The 22,430-nt window shown below is 47.2% G+C and overlaps 1 long non-coding RNA gene across 5 annotated transcripts; it reads right to left on the bottom strand.

Moving 5' to 3' along the window:
• Window positions 1-1,947: 1,947 nt before the first annotated feature.
• On the bottom strand, window positions 1,948-10,182 carry LOC117006514. 5 transcript variants are annotated; one of them, XR_004419994.1, is made up of 17 exons: window positions 9,973-10,182; window positions 9,366-9,498; window positions 8,499-8,627; window positions 8,171-8,307; window positions 8,003-8,098; window positions 6,950-6,977; window positions 6,688-6,855; window positions 6,535-6,612; window positions 5,454-6,457; window positions 5,313-5,354; window positions 5,053-5,218; window positions 4,890-4,969; window positions 3,789-4,812; window positions 3,541-3,703; window positions 3,379-3,458; window positions 2,131-3,301; window positions 1,948-2,033 (listed from the first exon to the last, which is right to left on the bottom strand). It is a non-coding gene; the product is annotated as an uncharacterized LOC117006514 (long non-coding RNA). The 5 variants fall into 5 exon arrangements; XR_004419993.2 differs by lacking the exon at window positions 8,003-8,098; XR_004419995.2 differs by lacking the exons at window positions 3,541-3,703; window positions 3,789-4,812; window positions 4,890-4,969; window positions 8,003-8,098 and adding an exon at window positions 7,072-7,111 and having other exon boundaries at window positions 9,973-10,178.
• Between the last annotated feature and the right edge of the window lie 12,248 nt (window positions 10,183-22,430).

Below are 22,430 nucleotides of genomic sequence, written 5' to 3'. Positions count from 1 at the left end.
AAAGAGGAAAACCCAGCGATGGGAGCTCTGGAGCCGGGGGCCAGGCTGCTGGGAGGGCGGTACAGGGTCCCGGGCTGGCTGCTGGGGGCGTTGCCGGGGGTCTGGGGGGTGGGAGTCCTGCTGGCTTTGGGGCGGAACAGGCTGCCCTGCTGCGTGGAGGTGCTGTGGGAGAGCGGGGTGTGCTCGGGCTTGCCCGAATCGCTCTCGGTGTAGCTGTAAGCCTGTGCCCGGGAGATACCCTTCTGGTGCCCCGGGTCCACCTCGTACTCGCTGTCACAGCCCTGAAAAACGGGATGGAGGATGTGGTGACAACCCCAAAATTCAATAGGGTCAGGCTCTGATCCAGCAATGGGATGGGAGCTGGACCAGGGGAGTTCGGGAGGAATTCCCACATGAAAAGGGAGGCCGGGCACTGGAAGGAGCTGCCTGGGGAGGTTTGGGGTCCCTGGAGCTGTCCTGGACTCAGGGCTCTGGGCTGGGGACAAGGTGGGGATGGACACAGCTTGGATTCGGTGATGTCAGAGCTCTTTTCCAGCCTAAACGGTTCTGTGATTTCCTGTTGCTTTCCCAGTGCTCTTTCGGGAATGCTGGCAAGCACATCCCCAAAGTATTTAAAGGCTGGGACGGCTGCAGCATCACTGGGGGGTTTCTGCCTCTTGCTAAAACAAAATAAAACCTCACACATAGTAACAGAACATAATCGTCCTTCTGGACCACAACAGTTGATGACAGTTCAATTTCCTGCATAAATAAAATGAGAAGAAAATCAGAACCCATAAAACATAACCCTTATCCACCGCACACAACTTTTGGCTCACCTGCCACTGCTCTTGTCTTGAGCGCCCAGTTACACCACGGCTCTCTGTGCTCCCCTGGAACCTCAAATATCGCCCTGCCTGACGAAAACCCCGGTCCCTGGTCGCTCTGCGCCCAAACTTTGGTGATGAACTTCACCGCGCAGACCGGCCGGGACCTGGGAAAAAAAACTCCAGCCAGGGAGGACATTTAAAAAAAAAAACCCTGGCTGGGGAATTTTTATTCTAAATTTAAAATTGGTTGAAAAGCCTGAAAGGCAAAACTCCTACGCACAAAATTACAGCCGGTCACCACGCACACTCGCACAGGCATACCCTAGCGGTGGCAGACGGACACAAACTCTCACACACAGACTGTCACACAATCTTCAGCTGGTAAGCGGACTGCAACCCTTACCTGAAACGGTACGCTGAATAGGATGCTGGTCCTCAACATCGAGGGATAGGTTCTGTGAAAGGTGGCGGCTGAGAACCAGAAATCTGCCTCGGGAACGTGCGAGACAGAAGCGGGAGGTCAATGAGTGGTTACCTGAGAGCTAAGAGATATCCCCACACATTGCCTACCCAAAACCCCACAGAAGAGCAACACTAAAGTTGTGTAGCTGCTCTATCTAACTGTGAATATGTGCCAAGGCAGGGCAGCTCAGAGCATAAGTACATACATACAGAGGCAAGAGGCGCTACAAGCACATACAGAGGCAAGAGGCGCTACAAGCACATACAGAGGCAAGAGGCGCTACAAGCACATACAAAAAGCAATATAAGCACATGCTGATGAAATCAACATCCTCGCAACAAGTTAGTGCCGATGCTGTGAAGAGGATGCTCCGGAAGCTCGGTGTGCTGGCGGAAGGGAGCGATGACTGACGAGTGACCGCGGAGATGGCTCCGAACCGGAAGGCGGGCTCCCGGGGCCTAAAGATCCGGGGGGACGAGGAGACTCGAAAAAGGTTGACGACGCAAAGTGCGCAAGAACGCGTAAGGGGGTCGAACTGCCCTGCCCGGCAAAGGCTCCGTGGTGAGGGTGAGAACTAACCCTATCCCTTTGCTTCTGAGGGCCCCGTCCCACTACAGCCTTCTCCTAAGCTAACTTCAAATTGCCTCCTGTAATTGCAAAGGTTTTTCCCCTTCTCCCAAATGCTGGCCCAGAGACTTACCTTCAGAAAGACGAGCGGACAAAAAATCCTTCCTCGATGAAAGTAAATCCAAGTGGATGGCCTAAAATGAAAATAAAAAAACAGTGGGCGCTTAGAGGTGTGCCAGAAATTGAGATCTGAACAATAACAGCAACTTCTGAGCACAGGTCACTGCTTACCTTGCCCACTGCAACTTGACTGCTGCTATCTGGCTTCGTGTCCTAAAAAATTAAAGAAAAGTGCTATAAACACAGTCACCATTAAGGTTTCTCCTGCAAAGACAAAGAGTATCTAACTTCCTCAGGGAAAGCCCCTCACCCAGGATGAGCCCTCTGACTCAGATGTAAACCATCTGCAGGTAAAAAGAACTTAGAACAAAATTTAAAGCCCAGCATAATAGCTGGACAGCCACAGACATCTTGAGTGAATGTGCAGATCTTATCTTAGAGTCCAACACCACCCCACGTTACAAAACGCAAGTCCCTGCACCTTGTCCTATCTTGACTAGGCATCAGGGCAGAGCAGCTCCAGACCAAATGCATGCAGGCACTCATGACACAGGACATGACAAACGAGGGGAGGACAGGGGGACGAAAAAACTCAGCAAGAAGGACCACGAGGACTGAGAGAATGCAAAATGAGATCACTGAGGGAAGACTGACAGCAAGCTGACAAGGCTGGAAAAAGATGCCAGCAGAATGATTTGCTCCAAGAACTGCAGAGACGGCTGCCTCAGAATCGTCTTCTTAACTTCCCATTCCTCTAATTCCTCATCTCTTGTAATGGATCCTTCAGGTGCACAGCTGGCAATACAGCACAGAGCAAGACCTTAAGAGATGAGACTGGATGCTTTCCAAAAGAGAAGAGAGTCAGATGCCTGTCCAAGTTCCTAAGACCAAGGTTCGATGGCACCAGAGCCAGGTTGATGAATGCAGAAAGCACAAGATGCTATGGATGACCTCAGGGTTTCTGATAGGCCCCTCAAAGGGCTAAGGCAAGAGACAGGCAATACAACACACACAGAAGACACAGACTGCACAAGAGACAAGTGACATGACACCCAGAAGAACTGCTCTGCCCTGTGCAACTCAGCATTGAGATCAAATTGAGACTCTTCCCCTTATGGGGAAATAAGGGGCTGCTTCTTGGACATCCCCAGCTCCAAAGCTGCCTCAAAAATCCCTCCTGACAATTACAGACCCAGCATCCTGCTCCCATCCCCTCTGTGGGTTGGAGCCCAGCACTTATCTGTCAGAGATCCAGATATGAGAATCCATGCCAGGTGTAGAGTAAAAAAGCTTCACCATCAGGGAAATTCCTGCCATCACTGGGCTGTTGTCCCTTAGTCAGCTACAATGAAGAAAACCAAACATCAGTGCATGCTCTGAGCAGCATACAGTTCAAAACCTGATAATTTCACTACTCACCATCTCCCAGGAATGCCCAGGGGCTCACCTCACATGCTTCAGCTGCAGTCAGAGGCTGAGACTGTCCTAGCAGGGTAGGCCTGGTTTAAGAAGGACAAGGTGATGTGGCATGGCTGAAACTTGACTGGACCCAAACGCCTTCTCCCAAACTCCCAGACTCACCCCAACTGCTCGGCCATTGCAAAAGGCTGCCTGGCTGGCATCTTCAAACAGGAGAAGGTGAAGGTTCATCAAAGTCCTGCAATACTGCTGGAGGGCTCACACGAGCCGTGAACTGGGTCTCTTGGCCAGCTGGGCAGAGCCATCGCAGGGTAGTTCAAGGGCACTGCCCAAAACACACAAAGAACAATGAATGCTGAGAGCTGCACCAGAGATTGAGACCTGATCTAAAAAACCTGCAAATCCCTTACCCAGGAGGGGCCCTTGTCCCATGGTTGGATCCATCTGCATCTGAAAGGAAGGTATGACAAAAGTCAAAGTGCTGCAGGATAACTTAACAACTCCAGACTTCTTGGATCAATCTGCAGATGTCTAGAGTGCAGCTACACCCCACATTACAAAAGATCAAGTCCCTAGGACTGGTCCTAGCACACGTACACCCAGACTACACAACAGGGCAGAGCAGCTTCTCACCCAAATGCATGCAGGCACCCGTGACACAGGACATGACAAACGAGGAGAGGACAGGGGGAGGAAAAAAATTAAATCTCTCAGCAGGAAGGACCATGAGGACATAGATTGCAAATTGAGATGACTGAGGGAAGACTGACAGCAAGCTGACAAGGCTAGAAAATCTGCTAGCAGAATGATTTCTTCCAAGATCTGAAGAGATGGATGCCTGAGAATCCTCTTATCCTCTCATTCTTCCAAGACCCAATCTCAAGTAATGGAACTTTGCAGTGCACAGCTGTCAATAAAGCTCAGAACAAGACCTTAGACTGGATGCTCCTCAAAAGCAAAGAGATTCAGATGGCAAATGAGTCCAAGGTTTGATGGCACCGCAGCCAGGCTGAGGAATGCAGAGAGCACAAGATGCTATGGATGAGCCCAGGGTTTCTGATAGGCCCCACAAAGGGCTAAGGCAAGAGACAGGCAATACAACACACACAGAAGACACAGACTGCACAATAGACAAGTGACATGACACCCAGAGGAACTGCTCTGCCCTGTGTACTACAGCCTTAAGATCAAAAAGAGACTTTTCCCTTTATGGGGAAATAAGGGGCTGCTTCTTGGACTTCCACAGCTCCAAAGCTGCCTCAAAAATCCCTCCTGACAATTACAGACCCAGCATCCCGCTCCCATCCCATCTGGGGATTGGAGCCCAGCACTTATCTGGCAGAGATCCAGGTATGAGAATCCAAGCCAGGTGTGAAGAGCTGCTCTGCTATCTGGAAAATTCCTGCCACCACTGGGTTGCTGTATTTTAGTCAGCTACAATAAAGGAAACCAAACATCAGAGCATGCACCGAGCAGCATACAGGTCAAAACCTGATAATTTCACTACTCACCATCTCCCAGGAATTCCCAGGGGCTCAGGTCACACACTTCAGCTGCAGTCAGAAGCTGACACTGTTGTAGCAGGGCATGCCTGGTTTAAGAATAGACAAGGTGAAGTGGCATGGCTGAAACTTGACTGGACCCACGCTCCGTCTCCCAAACTCCCAGACTCACCCCAACTGCTTGGCTCTTGCCAAAGGCCACCCAGCTGGCATCTTCAAATAGAAGAAGGTGAAGGCTTCATCAGACTCCTGTAATACTGCTGGAGGGCTCACAGGAGCCGTGAACTGGGTCTCTTGGCCAGCTGGGCAGAGCCATCTCAGTAGTTCAACAACACTGCCTAAAACACACAGAGAACAATGAATGCTGAGAGCTGCACCAGAGACTGAGACCTGAGCAAAAACAACTGATTCAGACCATCAGAAACTGCTCACCTGGCCTGCTTCCCCTTGACAGTGGATATCCTGCTTCATTTCCTAAAAATAAAAGGCAAAGAAAAGTTTTGTAACACAGTCACCATTAACACGTCCCCTGCACAGGCAAACTGACTGAACTGCTCAGAGCAAAACCCTTACCTAGGATGGGCCCACAGTCTCAGAACTGATCCATCTGCATCTGAAAGGAAGGTACTCAGAAGTCAAATGTGCTGCAGGATAACTTTATACCTCCAGATTTCATCTAGGGTCCAACACCACCCCACATTACTAAAAGCAAGTCCCCAGGACTGGTCCTAGCACACCTATGCCCAGACTACACAGCAGGGCAGAGCAGCTCCGACCCAAATGCATGCAGGCACCCGTGACACAGGACATGACAAATGAGGGGATGACAAAGGAGGGAAAAAAATCCGAGCAAGAGGAAGAACCACAAGGACTGAGGGAAGCAAAATGAGATGACTGCAGGAAGAATGAGAGCAAGCTGACAACGATGAAAAAAGATCCCAGCAGAATGATTTGCTTCAAGAACTGCAGAGATGGATGCCTGAGAATCCTCTTCTTATCTTCCATTCTTCCCAGTTCCAATCTGACATAATGGATCCTTCAGGTGCACATCTCAGAAGAAGACCTTAAAAGACATCAGACTGGATGCTTTCCAAAACACAAGAGAGTCAGATGCCTGTCCAAGCTCCTGAGACCAAGGTTTGATGGCACCGCAGCCAGGCTGAGGAATGCAGAGAGCACAAGATGCTATGGATAAGTCCAGGGTTTCTGATAGGCCCCTCAAAGGGCTAAGAGTCATACAACACAATACAGACAGAAGACGCAGACCACACAAGAGACAAGTGACATGACACCCCGAGGAACTGCTCTGCCCTGTTCTGCATTGAGATCAAATTGAGACTCCTCCCCTTATGGGGAAATAAGGGGCTGCTTCTTGGACATCCCCAGCTCCAAAGCTGCCTCAAAAATCCCTCCTGACAATTACAGACCCAGCATCCCGCTCCCATCCCCTCTGTAGGTTGGAGCCCAGCACTTATCTGTCAGAGATCCAGGTACGAGAATCGATGCCAGGTGTGCAGTAAAAAAGCTTCACCGTCTGGAAAATTGCTGCTATCACTGGGCTGTTGTCCCTTAGTCAGCTACAGTAAAGAAAAGCAGACATCAGTGCATGCTCTGAGCAGCATACAGGTCAAAACCTGATAATTTCACTACTCACCATCTCCCAAGAATGCCCAGGGCCTCAGGTCACACATTTCAGCTGCACTCAGTCTGATGCCATCATCACAAAATAGACCTGTCTTAAGAAGAGACAAGGTGATGTGGCATGGCTGAAACTTGACTGGACCCAAACTCCTCCTCCCAAACTCACCTCAACTGCTTGGCTCTTGCCAAAGGCCACCCAGCTGGCATCTTCAAATTGCAGAAGGTGAAGGCTTCATCAGAGTCCTGCAATACTGCTGGAGGGCTCACAGGAGCAGTGAACTGGGTCTCTGGGCCAGCTGGGTAGAGCCATCTCAGGGTAGTTCAAGGGCACTGCCTAAAACACACAAAGAACAACGAAGGCTGGGATTTGAATCGGAGATTGAGACCTGAGCGATAACAACTCATTCAGACCACCAGAAACTGCTCACCTTTCCTGCTGATATCCAGTCTCATTTCCTAAAAACAAAGAGAAATGCTGTAACACAGTCACCATTAACACTTTCCCTACAAAGGCAAACTGTGACTGAACTGGTCGGGGTGAACCCTTTACCCAGGGAGGGCCCTTGTCCTCAATTTGGATCCATCTGCATCTGAAAGGGAGGCAGTACAAAAGTCAAAGTGCTGCAGGACAGCTTAACACCTCCAAACCTCTGGGACCGATCTGCAGATCTTGAGTCCAACACCACCCCACATCCCTAAAAGCAAGTCCCTAGGACCGTTCCTAGCACCCCTATACCCAGACTACACTACAGGGCAGAGCAGCTCCAGGCCAAATGCATGCAGGCACCTGTGACACAGGACATGACAAACGAGGGGAGGACAGGGGGAGGAAAAAATTCTCCCAGCAGGAAGAAGGATCATGAGGACTGAGAAAACGCAAGATGGGATGACTGGGGGGAGACTGATGGGGCAATGATGAGGCTGGAAGAAGATGCTAGCAGAAGCATTAATCCCAAGAACTGAAGAGATGGATGGCTGAGAAATTTCTGGTCAGAATCCTCTCCCTACCTTCACATTCTTCCACATCCTAAACCTCTGTAACGGACCCTTGTGGTGTACAGCTGTCAATACAGCTCTGAAGAAGACCTTAAAAGACAATAGACTGGATGCTTCTAAGCAGAGATGTGATTACCATGCCAGCTCACGCTCCCATGGGCCGGCACCAGACCAAGGAAAGCGGAGGCTAAAAATTAGCCCAGAATTTCTGATATGCCCCTCAAAGGGCTTAGACTCAAGACATGTAATACAACACACACAGTGCACAATAAACAAGTGTCATGACACCCACCAGAACTGCTCTACCCTGTGCAAATCAGCATTGAGATCAAATTGGGACTTGCCTCTCATGGGGCCTAAGGGGCTGCTTCTTGGACATCTCCATCTGCAAAGTTGCCTCCAAAACCCCTCCTGACAATTCCAGACCCAGCATCCCTCTGTCATCCTCTCTGTGAATCATAGCCCTCCACTTATCTGTCAGACACCTGGGGAGGCAAACCCGGTTTGGGTGCGAAGTAAGTCTCCCTCAATGTCCAGGAAATTGCTGCCAGCACCGGGCTCCTGTCTCTTAGTAACTTACACTAAAGAAAACCAAACATCAGTGTACGCTCTGAGGAGCACGTTAGGTAAAAGCACATAATTCCACTACTCACCAGCTCCCAGGAATAGCAGTGTTCTGTGGGCCAAATCCCCACATGCCAGCTACTGACCCTCTCCTGAGCATGCTGGGGTCCTTGAGTCTCCAGCTTCAGCCAGAGTCTAAGGCTGTGGCTATTATTATGAGTGGCACCTGGGTTAGGATGAGACAAAGTTACATAACCTTTCCGTGAGCAAGGCAGATGTGTTCATGCACTGTAAGACATGTAAATGTATCTACTGTGCTTCTAAAAAGCTTGAGGGTCTACAAACACATATTTTGTACCCTACTGCCTTCAAACTACCCCCACTCCCCTTCTCAGTCACAGTGCTCAGTTTATTCACCTGAAGCTTCAACCTCAAACATCATCTTGAAGACAGGTCAGATGCTTTTTGTCATATGACAAACCTGCTGAAAAAACCCTCAGGTGTTATACTTGACACAACGTAAAATTTCAGGAAGTTGTAGTCCACCTAAAAAACAAGCCAAGAACAAAACCAAAAATTATAAAAGCACTTTACCACCTCTGAATGCATAACCCAAAACCATTAACATAAATACTCCCTGTATTCAATGCTATTTTCTTCACTGAATCTTCAAAGCCTCTGCTACTTTAGGTAGCTAAAAACAGCTGTTGAAAAACAAACTAAGATTTATTATGAGCTTATCACAAAAATGAGAGGAGAGCTCTTATACCCCCTGATTCCAAGAGGGAACGAAGGTCCTTAGCAAAGGCTGCGGTTAATATACCCCTGATTGGGACCGCTTCTCATTTGCAGGAAAAGGAGGAGCATATCCCATGAGGTATAAAAGGCCTCAGAAGAACTATGGCTGTTTGGCTCCTCAGACTTGAATTTGAGGTGAGGAAATTCAACAAGCAAAAGGTGAGTCAATTTTCAATATACAGGAAAATTTTATAAGAAATTAAAACACTTTTCTTTTTACAGCAAGTACATTTAGAAAAAGGGCACAAACTGGGTCAGAAATAAAGCTATGTATTACAGCAGCATAGCCAGATAATACAGTAAATTTATTAAGTGGAATAATTAGTTCTTAGTGAATGCAAAAAATTACTCCATGTGTGACTAACTAGGGTGGACAAAAATAGGAATGAGAGGAATGGTGTAAGAGTCATAGGGACCTCTATTAAGGGCTATCTAAATTTTAAAAACCCAGGAAAAATAGTAAATTCTCTGTGAAGCAGATCTCACCTGCCCAGTTCCACGATATCAGTTGGGAAGAGGCATTTTGCACTGTCAAAGGCAGCTGGGGTTCTAAGTGGTTGCAGCTTGTGTCTGGGAGAAATCCTGATCCGTTTGGAATTTTAGCAGGCAGGATCCCAGTCTGTGAGAGATAAATGAATGCCGTGTGTCAGGCAGAAGGTACAGAGCCCCTAGGGATAAAAAGTTTTGGAGCGTCAGAAATCCCAGAGACAGAGCGGGAGGGGAAAGGGCTGGGACCCTTTAAAAATATTGCCTATCCCGTTCACATCGGTTTCTCCAGCCCCGGTGTTTGCTGGAGCCGAGCCTCCGGTGCCTTCCCCAGCCTCAGTCCTGGTTGCTGTGATTTTTCGCCGGCCGTGGCCCCAGCCGCCCCGCCCGTGCTAACACACTCCACTCCGTTACCCCGTGCCGTCCCCACCCGTGCTAACACACTCACCGCACTCCGTTTCCCTGTGCCATCCCCGTCTCCACCCGTGCTAACACACACACCGCACTCCATTTCCCTGTGCTATCCCCGTCCCCACCCGTGCTAACACACTCACCGCACTCCGTTACCCCGTGCCATCCCCGTCCCCACCCGTGCTAACACACTCACCGCACTCCGTTTCCCGTGCCATCCCCGTCCCACCCGTGCTAACACACCGCACCGGGTGCCGCCGGCCCGCGCTCCGTGGCCCACGTGTGGCCGGGCAGTTGCTCATTAGGTTCAAACAAAAGCCATTTCCGGCGGTTCCGGGGCCGGGCTTCGTCCCCGACCGCTCTACTTTGGAGGACCAAATCTCGATTCCCTCTCGAAACACTTTATCGACCAGGAAAGGGAGTGAGGCCCTGACGTAGTCGAGATACCAAGAGCAAGCTAAAGATGACTGTTTCTGCTGTGAAAAAAAAGGAAAAGGTGTTAAAATGTATGGTAAATACTAGAATAAAAAGAATGTGTGTAGTAAATATTACAAAAAGGTGTAATGTGTATAATAACACTGTAAAAAAATAGCAAGGACAAGGAAAAAGAGTTTAAAGTTGGATGTATCGCCTAATGACTCTTCTCCATTGTATGCTCTTTGTGTTCTTTTAAAAAATGAATTGCTGCTAAAAAGATGTCAGGCTCATATTTTTTCAGCCACAGGCAGGACAAGGTGAGCTACAACTGGAAAGCCAGGCAGATGCAGGACCCTGGCACACCAAAGCTAAGAGCTGGGGAAGCAGGGTAGGGGGACAGCTGGAGAAATGAAGGAGCAGGCATGATCTTGTTTAGATTCATCAGTGCTGGGAACTTGGAGAACAAGTGGTGCTCCACGCATCAAGGACGGAATGCCCATGGCTTGTTTGTTTTCCTTTGCTCGTAACCCCGGGCTTCAGGCCCTCTCCAGAGGAGCAGAGAATTCCTCCAGGGTAAGGGTGACTCTGGTCCCACTCCAGGGATGTGTCCAGTAAAGAAGGGGAATTGTTTAGAGGATTTTCATGACATCTAATGGCTTCTCTAAGAAAATAAATTTGTATGTGTAAAAACTCGTCCCAGTAGAGGCAGGTGTTTCTGAGTCCGCAGCTAGCAGGTAAAGGAACACAGGAGTGGCACAGAGGGATCCAAAAGTGCCCAAGAGGGTAGAGTTCACTGTATTTGGGCAGCATTATTTGAAACCAAAGTGCTCTGCAGCTGCCCCAAGACTGGACTTGACAGAAACAAAACGAGCTTCCCCTCCTGCCTCATTTTCCCCTCTCTTCCCTTCCGTGGCTCCTGCACGCACAGTCTGAAACTGCCTAGGCACAGGTGTCCTGCGGCGCCCTGGGCCGGGACTTGCTCCGGGGCTGGCGCTGCTCCAGTTTTTCAGGAAACTGGGGTGATGAGTTTTCTTTCACAGGGAAAAGGGCCACCGTTCATGTCCAGGGGTCTGTGCAGGCACAAGCCCAGTCCCAGGCACAAGGCCGTGGACACAGATGGTGGCCTATTTTCCTGTGAAACAAAACTCACTCCCCCAGCTTCCTGATGTCACTTTGAGGAGGCCTCAATTCTGTTCAGCAGGTTTCAGGTTCTTGATCCATTCCATTCCAAGATCTAGCTCATCAAGGTGCTGTTGAATGCTCTCTTCTGATCCGTAGTGCCTTTGGCAACCTGAGTCCTACACGGTTCATCATCCTTTTCTCCCTCCCTCTTTTCTCACTCTCACTGGCTTTGTGCTTTTCCCTTTGTTCTAGTCCAGATTGTAAAAAGACACGTTTTTTTTCTAGAAATGGTTCTTAAGACTACCCTATTCCCAGGCACTTTCCAACTCAAAATGCTGCCCTGCATCCCTGTGTGTTTTATATTGATCTTTTGAGTTCCTTTGGTGCTGTCAGACTGTACATTTTTGGAGCTGCCTCTTGTTTGTACAGTGTATTGTACCTACATTGCTTTGCTCAGCTCCAGCTCTCTATAAATAATGAAAACTTGCTGGCACAAATCAGCACAGCATTTCCTGAGGTTCTGCTGTGTTTTCCAGGAGCTCGACTTTGCTTTTAAGGCTGCTGTGTGAGTGTTTTCTATAAAGCTTGGTGAGAGCTTCTGTTCTGCAGTTCCTCTGTCACAGGACACACAGCCCTGTGTTACACCGGTGCATGCAGAATGCAAAAAGGGCTCAGCCGGCTTCCTGTCCCCTCCTATCTCCTTCTCAAATGCAGAAATAAATCAGAGCCCTGCCTGGAGCATAGGAGAGAATATTGTTGTCTCAAAAGATGGGTGAGGGAGGTGAGTTGTCAGCCCACAGACTGACTGGGGTTGGCCAACAGACAAGCTGTGTGCCTGAACTCTCAACAAATACCTGCATGGAGTGACTGGAGTTGTAACTTTAGGATACAAAGCAAATTTGAGTAGAAAAAGCCAGCCTTAAGGAATCTGTTTGCCATACAAGAAGTGTCTGAAGTCACGGTCAGCAGCAGCAGCAACCACCCTCCTGGACGTTTGCCAAGTAGAGTTATTTTTTTTGCATTGTCAAGTGCCTTCAGATAATTCTTCTGTAGGATGCTACATAAATAAAACAAATGCCTGATTGATTTAAAGTGAATCTTTTGAAATTTGGCTCTCCCCTTCTACAAATTACATGTATACATTTCCCTGCTTCAAAAATTAAACCAACTCTATCAGGGGTGAAATGAGATTAATTTAATTACACACAATAGTTCATTAGCAAAGAAGAAGAAATTAGCAAAGAAGAAGAAATTTCATGTATCTCTGCATAGCCTGCACAGAATATTTTACTTCAGCTCTTTCAGATGTAAATAAAAATACAATGCTCACTGAGTTGTTTTTTAGCCAGCATAGAGTGATAAAGAGCGGTCGTGGTGTTGTGCTGTAGGTTACCTGCTGGAATTCCTAGGGAATGTCAGGTGGAAATTGGCCCTGGGGACCAAACCCACACATTCAGGGGCTGGTTAGTGTTCGAAGCACTGTAAAGTTGTTGGAGGTCATTTGATGATGCTGTTTGACCTGAGGCTGAGGCAGGGGGTTGGATCATTGCATCCCATCGATGAGGAGCACAACTTGTCCTTTGGAGAGAGAACAAGGAGTTCAGTCCTGGAGCCCCAGGAATTCAAACGGTGACTGAGTCTGTGCAACCACTGCCTTGCCCAAATATCCTGGGGGTTTCCCCAGCTCAAACCAGAGCAGACCCTGCGCTGGTTGCCGAGGAGTTGAGTGAGTGTTGGATGAATTCTCGAGGAGTGGCAGCCATCTGTTGGAGGCTGCTCACTGAAATTCCTCCTGTTTAATCTCACAACGTTTGCATGCCCTGCATCTGTTTCTGTTGAGTAGGGACCTTATGTGAATATGTTTGGTGTTTTTCTGACACCACGCATAGCCCGGCTTGTTCCTATATACATCAGAGCGGTTGGGTGAGACCGATACTTACTAATGTCAAACCTGAGTCAGACAGCAGGATTGATGTTTTGAGGCAGTTCCTTCTCTCAAATGGCTGATCACAGGAGCTGCACAAAGATTTCTGCTTCTGGAACTGGATTCTTTGTGGTGATGCTGTTAGTGATTCTATGTGATTAACATTGTGTTAAGACACAATTGGAGGAGTTCTTCTGAATCCTGCCTGCTATTATTTTCAGATCTCTGTTTGCTTGGTAACAAATACATGGCGCCTTGGAAGAAGCACAAATGGCGACAATGAAATCATATCTTTTCAGCTAGTTACAACATAAATCTGTGCAGCTTTGTTTGATGCAGGTCTCGTTTTTTTCTGCCCAGAGCTGTCATGGCTCTGCAAGGTGACCTTCTGCCTTGAAGTAATGTGCTGAGGCCACTGAACTGCCACATGCTAGGCCATGGAATAAATAAATCTTCCCGTCCAGGTATCATTGCTGGTCCCGCTTAGCCCTTTGGACTCACATGACTCACTCCCTTATAGATTTCATTTTTTACCTTAAAAAATAATAAGTCGACCTATACTTAAGGCATGAAGTGGACATTGTCTTCCAAAAAGAGACAGCCAGGGAATGGTTAAGCCTTTTAATATCCTTAGGTGGGAATTAGGGAGACAGAATGGGTGCTTTGTAAGGAATTACTGGTTATTATTACAGACCTCTGAAAAACAGACATGAAATTAGTAGTTGTGTGTCATTTCATTACTGCTTTGGCAGTCTGCTTTCTTTTCCTTTAAGGCTAAGATGGTTGCTAGGGCTTTGTAGTGAATAACCTTTTTGTGTTCAGCTCAAGGTGGAGTGTAATTATTTTGTAATTTTGGTTTGTGGGTCCATTTTAGATATTTTCAGAGAAAAAAGAATTCAGCTTTTGTTAACCCCCTTCCTCCTCGGCTGCCAGTCACTGGCATGTCGCGGCACAGACAGAGGAGCTCTGTGTCTGTGCTCATCATTTGCACTTGGTACTTGCCTGAGGATCTGGCACCACCCGTGAGATGAACACAGACTTAACATTGTTAGGTACTGGCACTGACTGATTTAGAAAAGTGAAGCTCCCTGTCAAAGTAAGTGTCTGGTTTAGTGGAGGGATCTCTGTGTGGAGGAGAGGTCGTGGACAGCAGCTGCTGGAGCTGAGAAAGCACGCTTTGGGTTAAGGCTGACATGCAAAGTGACTGAACTCTTTCACTTCAGGGCAAAGACTTGTTTCTGGGAGTCAATAAACTTACTCCTCTACATGACAACTACATGGTTGTAGTAAAGTTTTCCCCTATTGGACTGGTTGTTTTAGGACATGGGAGCTCTTCAGTTAGTTTTTATGATCAGAGGGCTGGAACACCTGGGTTGTGGAGAGAGACTGAGAAAGCTGGAAGCATTCAGCCTGGAGCAGAGAAGGCTTCAAGAGACCTTTAGAGCCCCCTCCAGTGCCTACAGGTGCTCTGAGAGAGCTGAAGAGGGACTCTTGACAAGGGTCTGGAGTGACAGGACAAGGGGGAATGGTTTTCCACTGCTGGGGGCAGGGTTAGATGGGACTTCGGGAAGAAATCCTTCCCTGTGAGGGTGGTGAGGCCCTGGCATGGGCTGCCTGGAGAAACTGTGGCTACCCCATCCCTTGGAAGTGTTCCAGGCCAGGTTGGACGGGCCTTGGATCAGCCTGGTCTCGTGGAAGATGGAATGAGATGGACTTTAAGGTCCTCTTGACTCAAACCATTTCGAGATTCTATACAACTGTGTTATAGCTGGGCATGGAGGGGCACTGAGAGAGCAGCAGACAGGTTCTCAAATCAAAATGTGTGTCTCGTATACAGGAATCTGCATCTGAGCTGTTTAATCTGTGTCACTCAGGAGTTCTGAAAAGCAAGCTCATGGTCAGTCATCCAAAGGTGTGATTTGCCCCCCGCAAAATAGGTCCTCCCTGCTCGGTTAGTTATCTCTGGCTTCACCTCTAGCCCATGAGGACTCTGCCTGCACGCTGAGAGGCAGCAGACGCCTGGTCTGCCGCAGATGTCTCTTGCGGGCCAAAGATCCCACCTGTGTGAGGCACGGGTGGACCTGCAGCATCACTGCTGACCCCCTGCAGGGTGTGCCAAGCCACAGCCCCGCTGGCACATCCGCAGCCCCTGTCGCAGACTCAGTGCAGCTCACACCTACAAGGAGAAACCTCTCCTCTGTGGGGCTGCAGTGACACGGCTGCTATGCCAGCACCTGAGTGTTTGATGAAGTGCTGCAATCCAGGGCTGCAGACATCACGGTTTGGTTTTTTCCCTCCTTGCTAATTGCTTTCCTACACCTACAAATTCTCAACCGATGCGAATGGTGACAAAAGCTCCCAGGAGCCAGCCTTGCTGGGAGCTGCTCAGAATGGCAGACACTGTGTATTTATGGGTTGGAAAGCATTTAAAATGACAGGAAACATATTTTTGCTTAAGGTGTGTCTCCAACTTGGGATCCATCACTTGCGCATGTTGCTGTAGCAACGCTGCAATGGCATGGGAGTTGCTTTTATGGCTGATTTCCGAGCAGATCGTGGCAGGAGCTGTTACCAAGCAACCTACTCCTATGCTCCCATAACTAGGAAATGTAGCCAGTCCTTTTTAATATTGCCCAGGATTTTGATCATATGTTCATTTTGTCAACTTTGGGCTTTTTGATGTGAAATAATTGCTGTGGAGTACTATGGGAAGATCCCTTTTTTGTGGGGGCCTCTCCCTCCACGGCTTCTCTCACAGGAATACTCAAAGTGACAGACAACAGTCCATTTCTCTACTGGGGAAAAAAAAAAGAAAAAAAATGAAAAAAAAGTTGTATTCAACACATGCTGCTGAAGAATAATTAAACTCAGACCATCTGCCTGTGTGGAAAGAACTGCACCCTTTTCCTTCCCAGGCCTGCACCTGATCCAATGTAGTGTTCAAGGAGGACAAACAGGTGTTTAAATGCTCTTTGGAAGTTTCTTCTAGTTTCTGCTCCGATTCTCATTCCTCTGTTTTATCTCCCGGTACTTTGAGGGATTTTGATAACAATCTGCTTGTGGAGTAGGATGTGAATTAGTAAACTATAGGCTTAGGGTTAGGGTGATGATCCAGTTAATGGATAGTCTGAACTTACGGGCAAGCTTGACTTTGGCCATGGAATTCATATATCCCAAAGCCTGAGATGAATTTGCTTGTGCTTCTTGAGACAGATGTGAACACCATTTTTGGTTGCACAGCTTTTATTGAGCTTGGAGGATTTTTTAGCAGCGTGTGAGAATTTGTTTGGATACAGCAAGAAGGTGTCCCTGCCCATGGTAGGGGGTTGAAACAAAATGATCTTTAAGGTCACTTCCAACCCATGGTGATTCTATGATTTTATTTGGGATCACTCTGCTACCCTGAAAGAGGCAGTACCAGCTTGTTACACCAACTGTACACATGACCCTTCATATTTGGTACCAAATTTCTTTTAATTAACAATTATACCTGCCCACAATGATATTTAACACTGCTCAACTCTTGTAAAAATGACAAATGAAACATCAACCCTCAAAGGGACTGAGATTAGTCCCATATGGCAGCACTAACAAATGGTGACACTAATAATGCCCTGCGTGCTCTTATTTCAAATTTCCTGTTACTTTGTGCTGTGCATGTCCTGTCCCCCCAGAATGCTCATTGTCAGGGGAAGTAATTTCATGTTCCACCTATTTAGCAAATGGATGGTGAAAGTTGATCTTTGTTGTTTTGAGAGTATAGATTTTTGTCACCTTCACAATAATGGACTAGTGTTATTTTCATGAGGGGTATGTGTGTGTCCCAGCCTCACTGAAGCAGAGCAGATTCCTCTACCTGCACAGCTTCAATCCAGTCTGTTATCAGCTGCAACTGGCTCTTTTAATCTTCTGCGGTAAATGCTAGTGATGACCTGACAGCTCCAAAGGTAACAATTTCCCATTCATCCACAATCTGTGTATAAGTGAGTGGATTCTGACTGCCTGCGAATGACTGTAAATCCGATTTAAAATCTCGTTTGTCTTATACTTCTGGAGGGATTCTGCCTAGTTTGTAGATCATAAAGGGTAACATTGCAATGAATCCTTGCCCAGAGAAGCTATGGCTGGTCCATCCCTGGAAATGTCTGAGGCTAGGTTGGATGGGTCTTGGAACAACCTGATGTAGTGGAAGGTGACCCTGCCTGTGGCACAGGGCAGAAACAAGATGAGCATTCAGGTCCCTCGCAACTCGTATTCTAAGATTCTATGAAAAAACATAGCCAGAATAAGGGTGTGGCAAGGTGACCTGTCTGTATAAAGCAGGTTGTGCGTTTATTTACTGTAGAACTTTCACTCTGTTTATGCAGTGAGTTAATTCTGCTTCAAGTGGGACAGGGCCTAGTATCTGTATTAGCACATCTGCAGTGCTGGGTTCCTTGTGATTCCTCTGCCTGCATTCCCTCTGAAGAGGCAGAATCAAATTTTAAAAAAATATGCCAAACATCTGGTGAATCGGGACACTCTGAGTTTATTTTGCAATGTTTGTTCAGGAGTAATGCAGCTATGCCAGGTAGTGACTGCTGTGGAAAACCTTTTCCTACTTTACTCTGTATGTTCTGCCATTAGCTGAAAAGCATTCACCTGTAGGTCAGCATCTTCCCCTCTTGGGTTATGCTGAGAGAGTCCATCCTGCTCAGACATACAACAGTGACTGAATCTTCCTATAGGAGATGGAGTATTTGCTTTTCCTATTCCTCTGAATAACAAACCAAGAGACTCTAGGAAATAATATTATGCATTAAATGAAAATGATGTTAGAATTGCAAAGCCCATGATTTCAGCTTAGGAAATGAGGGAATTTAGGCTCCTGTTTGATTTCATTTATCATTCAGGCCTGGGCAGTCCTTGCTACATGCCTCATTTTGTTTTCCATCACCTGCTGCGTTGTTACTGGCATAGGGCCAAGCATGCGCCAGCCACATGCATGTTACTGCTGTAGGAATTCTGTAGCCTGACTGCATGAGAATAACTCGGTGTGTAAAGCAGAGGTAACGCTGCACTGGACTCATGTCTCCAGCTGTTCTCTGTTCATTATTCCTTTAACCTGCATGCCTGCAATTGTGTGTTTACACTGAACTGTCAAAGGCCCAGCATGAAGCTGGGATATTTCCAATGGAGCTGTGGCAGATGTGGCTCAATGGTTGGTGTAAAAACCTTTGGCTTTTTTACGGTTCTGAGCAGATCAATGGCAAACACTCAGCCAAATAGCATCTGGAAAGCCAGTGGGAAGCAATGAAAAATGGGAGAACCTTTATTGCGTGTGTTGGCTGAAAGGCAAATATCTCCTAGATTGGCAGCTTCTGCCCTCAGCAAGTGTCCCGACAGCACTGTGATCCACAGCCCAAGATTTTTAGCTGTGTGGCTGCTGATGAGGTCAATGTATTGCTTGTGGTATCATAGAATCAGAATGGTTTGAGTTGGAAAGGACCTTAAAGGTCATCTGCTCCCACCCCCTGACATGGGCAGAGACACCTTCCACTGTCCCAGGCTGCTCCAAGCCCCAGTGTCCAACCTGGCCTTGGACACTGCCAGGGATCCAGGGGCAGCCACAGCTGCTCTGAGCACCTGTGCCAGGCCTCACCACCCTTACAGGGAACAATTTCTTCCCAGTATCCCATCTCACCCTGCCCTCTGGGAGTACAAAACCTTTTCCCCTTGTCCTGTCACTCCAGGGCCTTGTAAATAGTCTCTTGAAGGCTCCCTTCACATACTGGAAGGTCACAATTAGGTGACCCTTGGTCTCTTCTGCCGGCTAAACAATCCCAATTCTTTCAGCCTTTCCACACAGCAGAGCTGCTCCATCCTTCTGATCACCTTGGTGCCTCCTCTGGGCTCACTCCAACAGGTCCCTGTACTTCTGATGCTGGGATCCAGGGCTGGATGCAGGTCGCCAGATGTTAATGGAAGTGAGCTCTCGGAGCTTCCTCAGAACATTTAACTGTTGTTGTCTAAACAGAGAAAAAGCCAAAAGGAATGGTGCTAAAATTACCTCTTGTTTTACAACCAAGTGGCAATGGCTGGGAGAGCTGTGATAGGCAGTAGGGTCTCCCACGAGGGGTGAATATGCCCCCTCTCCCCTATCAGGGTCCCTGTGGTGGATTAAACAAACTACAGGAAATGTCAGCAGTAACTGAATAAACAAGCTGTGTTTGAATAGTGTTGGCTGAATAAATGACTGGTTTGATGGCAGCCACTGGAGAAGGGCTCTGTCAATAACAGTAGCGCTCAGGTATGTAAAAACGGATATTTGGGATTGTGCTATCAGTATTTATCAGGTTATGGATTTTTCCTATATTAAAGGGGAATATAAAAGAGGCAGTGTGGATGCAGGACAGTCTGAGCACGGTCAGCACAGCTGGGGGCACGTGGTGAGGAGCAGGTCACGCGAGGCTACCTTTACCGGGTGCCTCACCTTGGTGCACGTAATCTCTGTCCCAGGAAAATCGCCTCTGGGCTTTTATGGCCACTTGTAAACATGTGTTTGAGGACTCTGGAGAGATGATCCTAATTTTTGCAACTTGGTTGTAAGGAAAGAAATTAATATTTATTTTCTTTGGCCGTTATTAAGCTTAAGTGTCTACAGGATGGCCTTTCAGGTAGCCGTACCTGGTCCCCAGGAGAGTCTCTGACAGGTAATTAACTAATTACCTCGAGAAAATCCACCATTAAGTACACAGGGAAGGTAACACTCTCAGAAGCCAACAATGAGGGCAAACAGTTAAGCAAATGGATGGTTCTGCAGGTGACTCTGGGATTTACAGTAGAAAGTGGCTTTTGAAGCAAGGAACTTTCGCCATTTATTTGAAGGGAGCTGGGATTCCACCTTGAAATTTTGAGGCCAACAGGGACCATGGAGGCATCCAGGGTGACCTCTGGAAAAACCTGTGTACTGTTTACCTGGGTTGCAAAGCCCCTGCAGGAAAGAGTTCTAGGATACAAAAGCAGTAAAATTGGGCTAACGTGATCTCTGATTATGACCAACCCCTTTTCTGGTGTATTTTTTCTTGTTCCTGTATGAAGGTGAGGAAAAGATTACACTGTGCTCTCAGTCAAACGTGGCTGGGAAAGGGTAGTCATTCTTGAACGCAGTCATTCTTTTCAGTATGTGACACAAATGGTTTTTAAAGCTTAAGCTCTTATTTTTAGGACTAACAATACACAGTTCTTTATTGGCCCACAAATAAACGTAAAAACAGGTGGTTGGGGGTTGCGCAGATGTATGCTAATAATTCTTGGCAAAACCTGTTCTATATTCCTTGAATGCTACATCTTAAGGCATCCATTCTTTCTCTCATTTCAAGTTGCATGTTGTACTGCACTTAATATTTTTCTTTATATGAGATCCTTCTCAAATATTGTGGTTTGGTTTGTCTGGTGCTGGTTTTCTTTTTTTTTTTTCTTTTATTTTTCTCTTAATGCTTCTCATGTGTCATAAATATTATTTCTGTAAATGAATGAAGAGAATGAACAATTTGTGTCCTCGGTCCTTTGCTACTGTCGTGCTGTGTCCTTTCTAGTGGATTGTGCGAAGCAGCATTGAGAAATGTTTTCCTCTTTAACTGGCTATTTTTCTATTCTGAAACACAAGTCTCAGAGCTGAAACCTGCAGTAGGTATTGAAGGCAGCCAAGAAGGAACTTAATGGCTCTACAGGATGTCGTTCAAAATCCACTCCCCATAACTGCATCACGTAAGGTCCTACAAGCCATTTCCAGGGAGGTTGAAGGTAAGGGATAATAACTGGAAGGTCTGCATTAGTAATGCTTTTGGAAGGTGACATTAAAATTTTGAAGTGCAACTTTTTTCTGTACAGCAAATGTATCTAAATCCTAAACTTCTTGGGTCAGTTCTTTCATGTGTTAGGTTGGGCCCAGCTGTTGTACTCTGCTCTGTGGCTTACCAAATATTCTGGGAGCTAGTCATTAGGATAGATGCACCCTTTCCCCGAGGTGTGAGAACAATCTGCCTTGTGCTCAAAAGTGTAATAACTGGATAAATATTTAAAACTCTGGCAAAAGCTGGCCCTGTATGCCCCTTGGTGAAGCTCCTCTCTCCCACTAATCCAGCTTGGGCTCCCTGTACCTCCTTCCAGATCTCCCTGTCCTGCTCCAGCAAAGGAAAATCATCCTCCTGCTTCAGAAAATGACTGTTTTCCAGCTGAGTGGTATTTTTTTGGTGGTTTTTTTTTTTAATCTGAGATGTTTTTTAGATTTACTTATTTTTCCTATTCTAATAAATCCAACCTCAATCAAGTAATCTCACCGGGAGTCTCTATGTATTACCTCTGTGTAGCAGACATATTGCTCCACCACAATACACTGCAAATCACAGCCTATTCCCATTAGGAATTCTCCAGTTCCTGCTCAAATAGTGCTTAAGTGCTATTTCGGGCTTCTTTCTTTCAGGACCGCCTTAACTTTGAGTACTTGAATGATTTGAATTTGTCATTTTTTTTCCTTCGTGTTAATTTTTCTAACTTTGATTCAACTTTTAATCTACTGCACCCAAAATTTTCAGGAGACAAGCCCTGAAGTTCTTGCTCTGAAAGATGGAGGGCAAGGTTACTTTTGCCCTTCAGGTCACACTATTTGGCAGGTTTATTAACAATGTGACCTCAGGAACACTTTAAAAAGTCAATCATTAACTCAATATAGAAGTTTTTCTGTGAAAATGAGTGTCTGGGCACAGGACAGCTCAGGAGGTGGCATAGAGACCAGCTGCAGGCACTGCCCACAGCAGGGTATTTATATTCCAGAGGATTATGCTCCTGGGTCTCTGATGTAAGGACTCATCCTGACTGGCTTGGGGTGCCGTTTGCAGTGCTCTGTGCCCTACACCTGGTTCTCTGCAGCACAGTAGTCCTCCCAGCCTTTCTACAACAGCAGGAGTTCATACATTTCCTACTTGGTTTTGTCTTGCTCTTGCCTTTCCTCTGTTCCAGACTCTGCCTTTGAACTGGGCATGTTATCATTGAGTCCTTTGTTTTGGTGCGATCGGCATTTCCCATGCATACTAATCGAGAGTGCTGGAAAGGACAGCTGGGCAGCTCCATTCTCCTCTCCCAGAGCCTGCATGCTGCAGAGAGAATTATCACCCCTGGTAAAAGCGAGTACAACAATCCAAACCATCCCA

This window comes from Catharus ustulatus, chromosome 23, assembly GCF_009819885.2.
Source record: "Catharus ustulatus isolate bCatUst1 chromosome 23, bCatUst1.pri.v2, whole genome shotgun sequence".
NCBI classification, from domain to species: Eukaryota; Metazoa; Chordata; class Aves; order Passeriformes; family Turdidae; genus Catharus; species Catharus ustulatus.
This window is presented reverse-complemented; position numbering and strand designations above follow the sequence as displayed.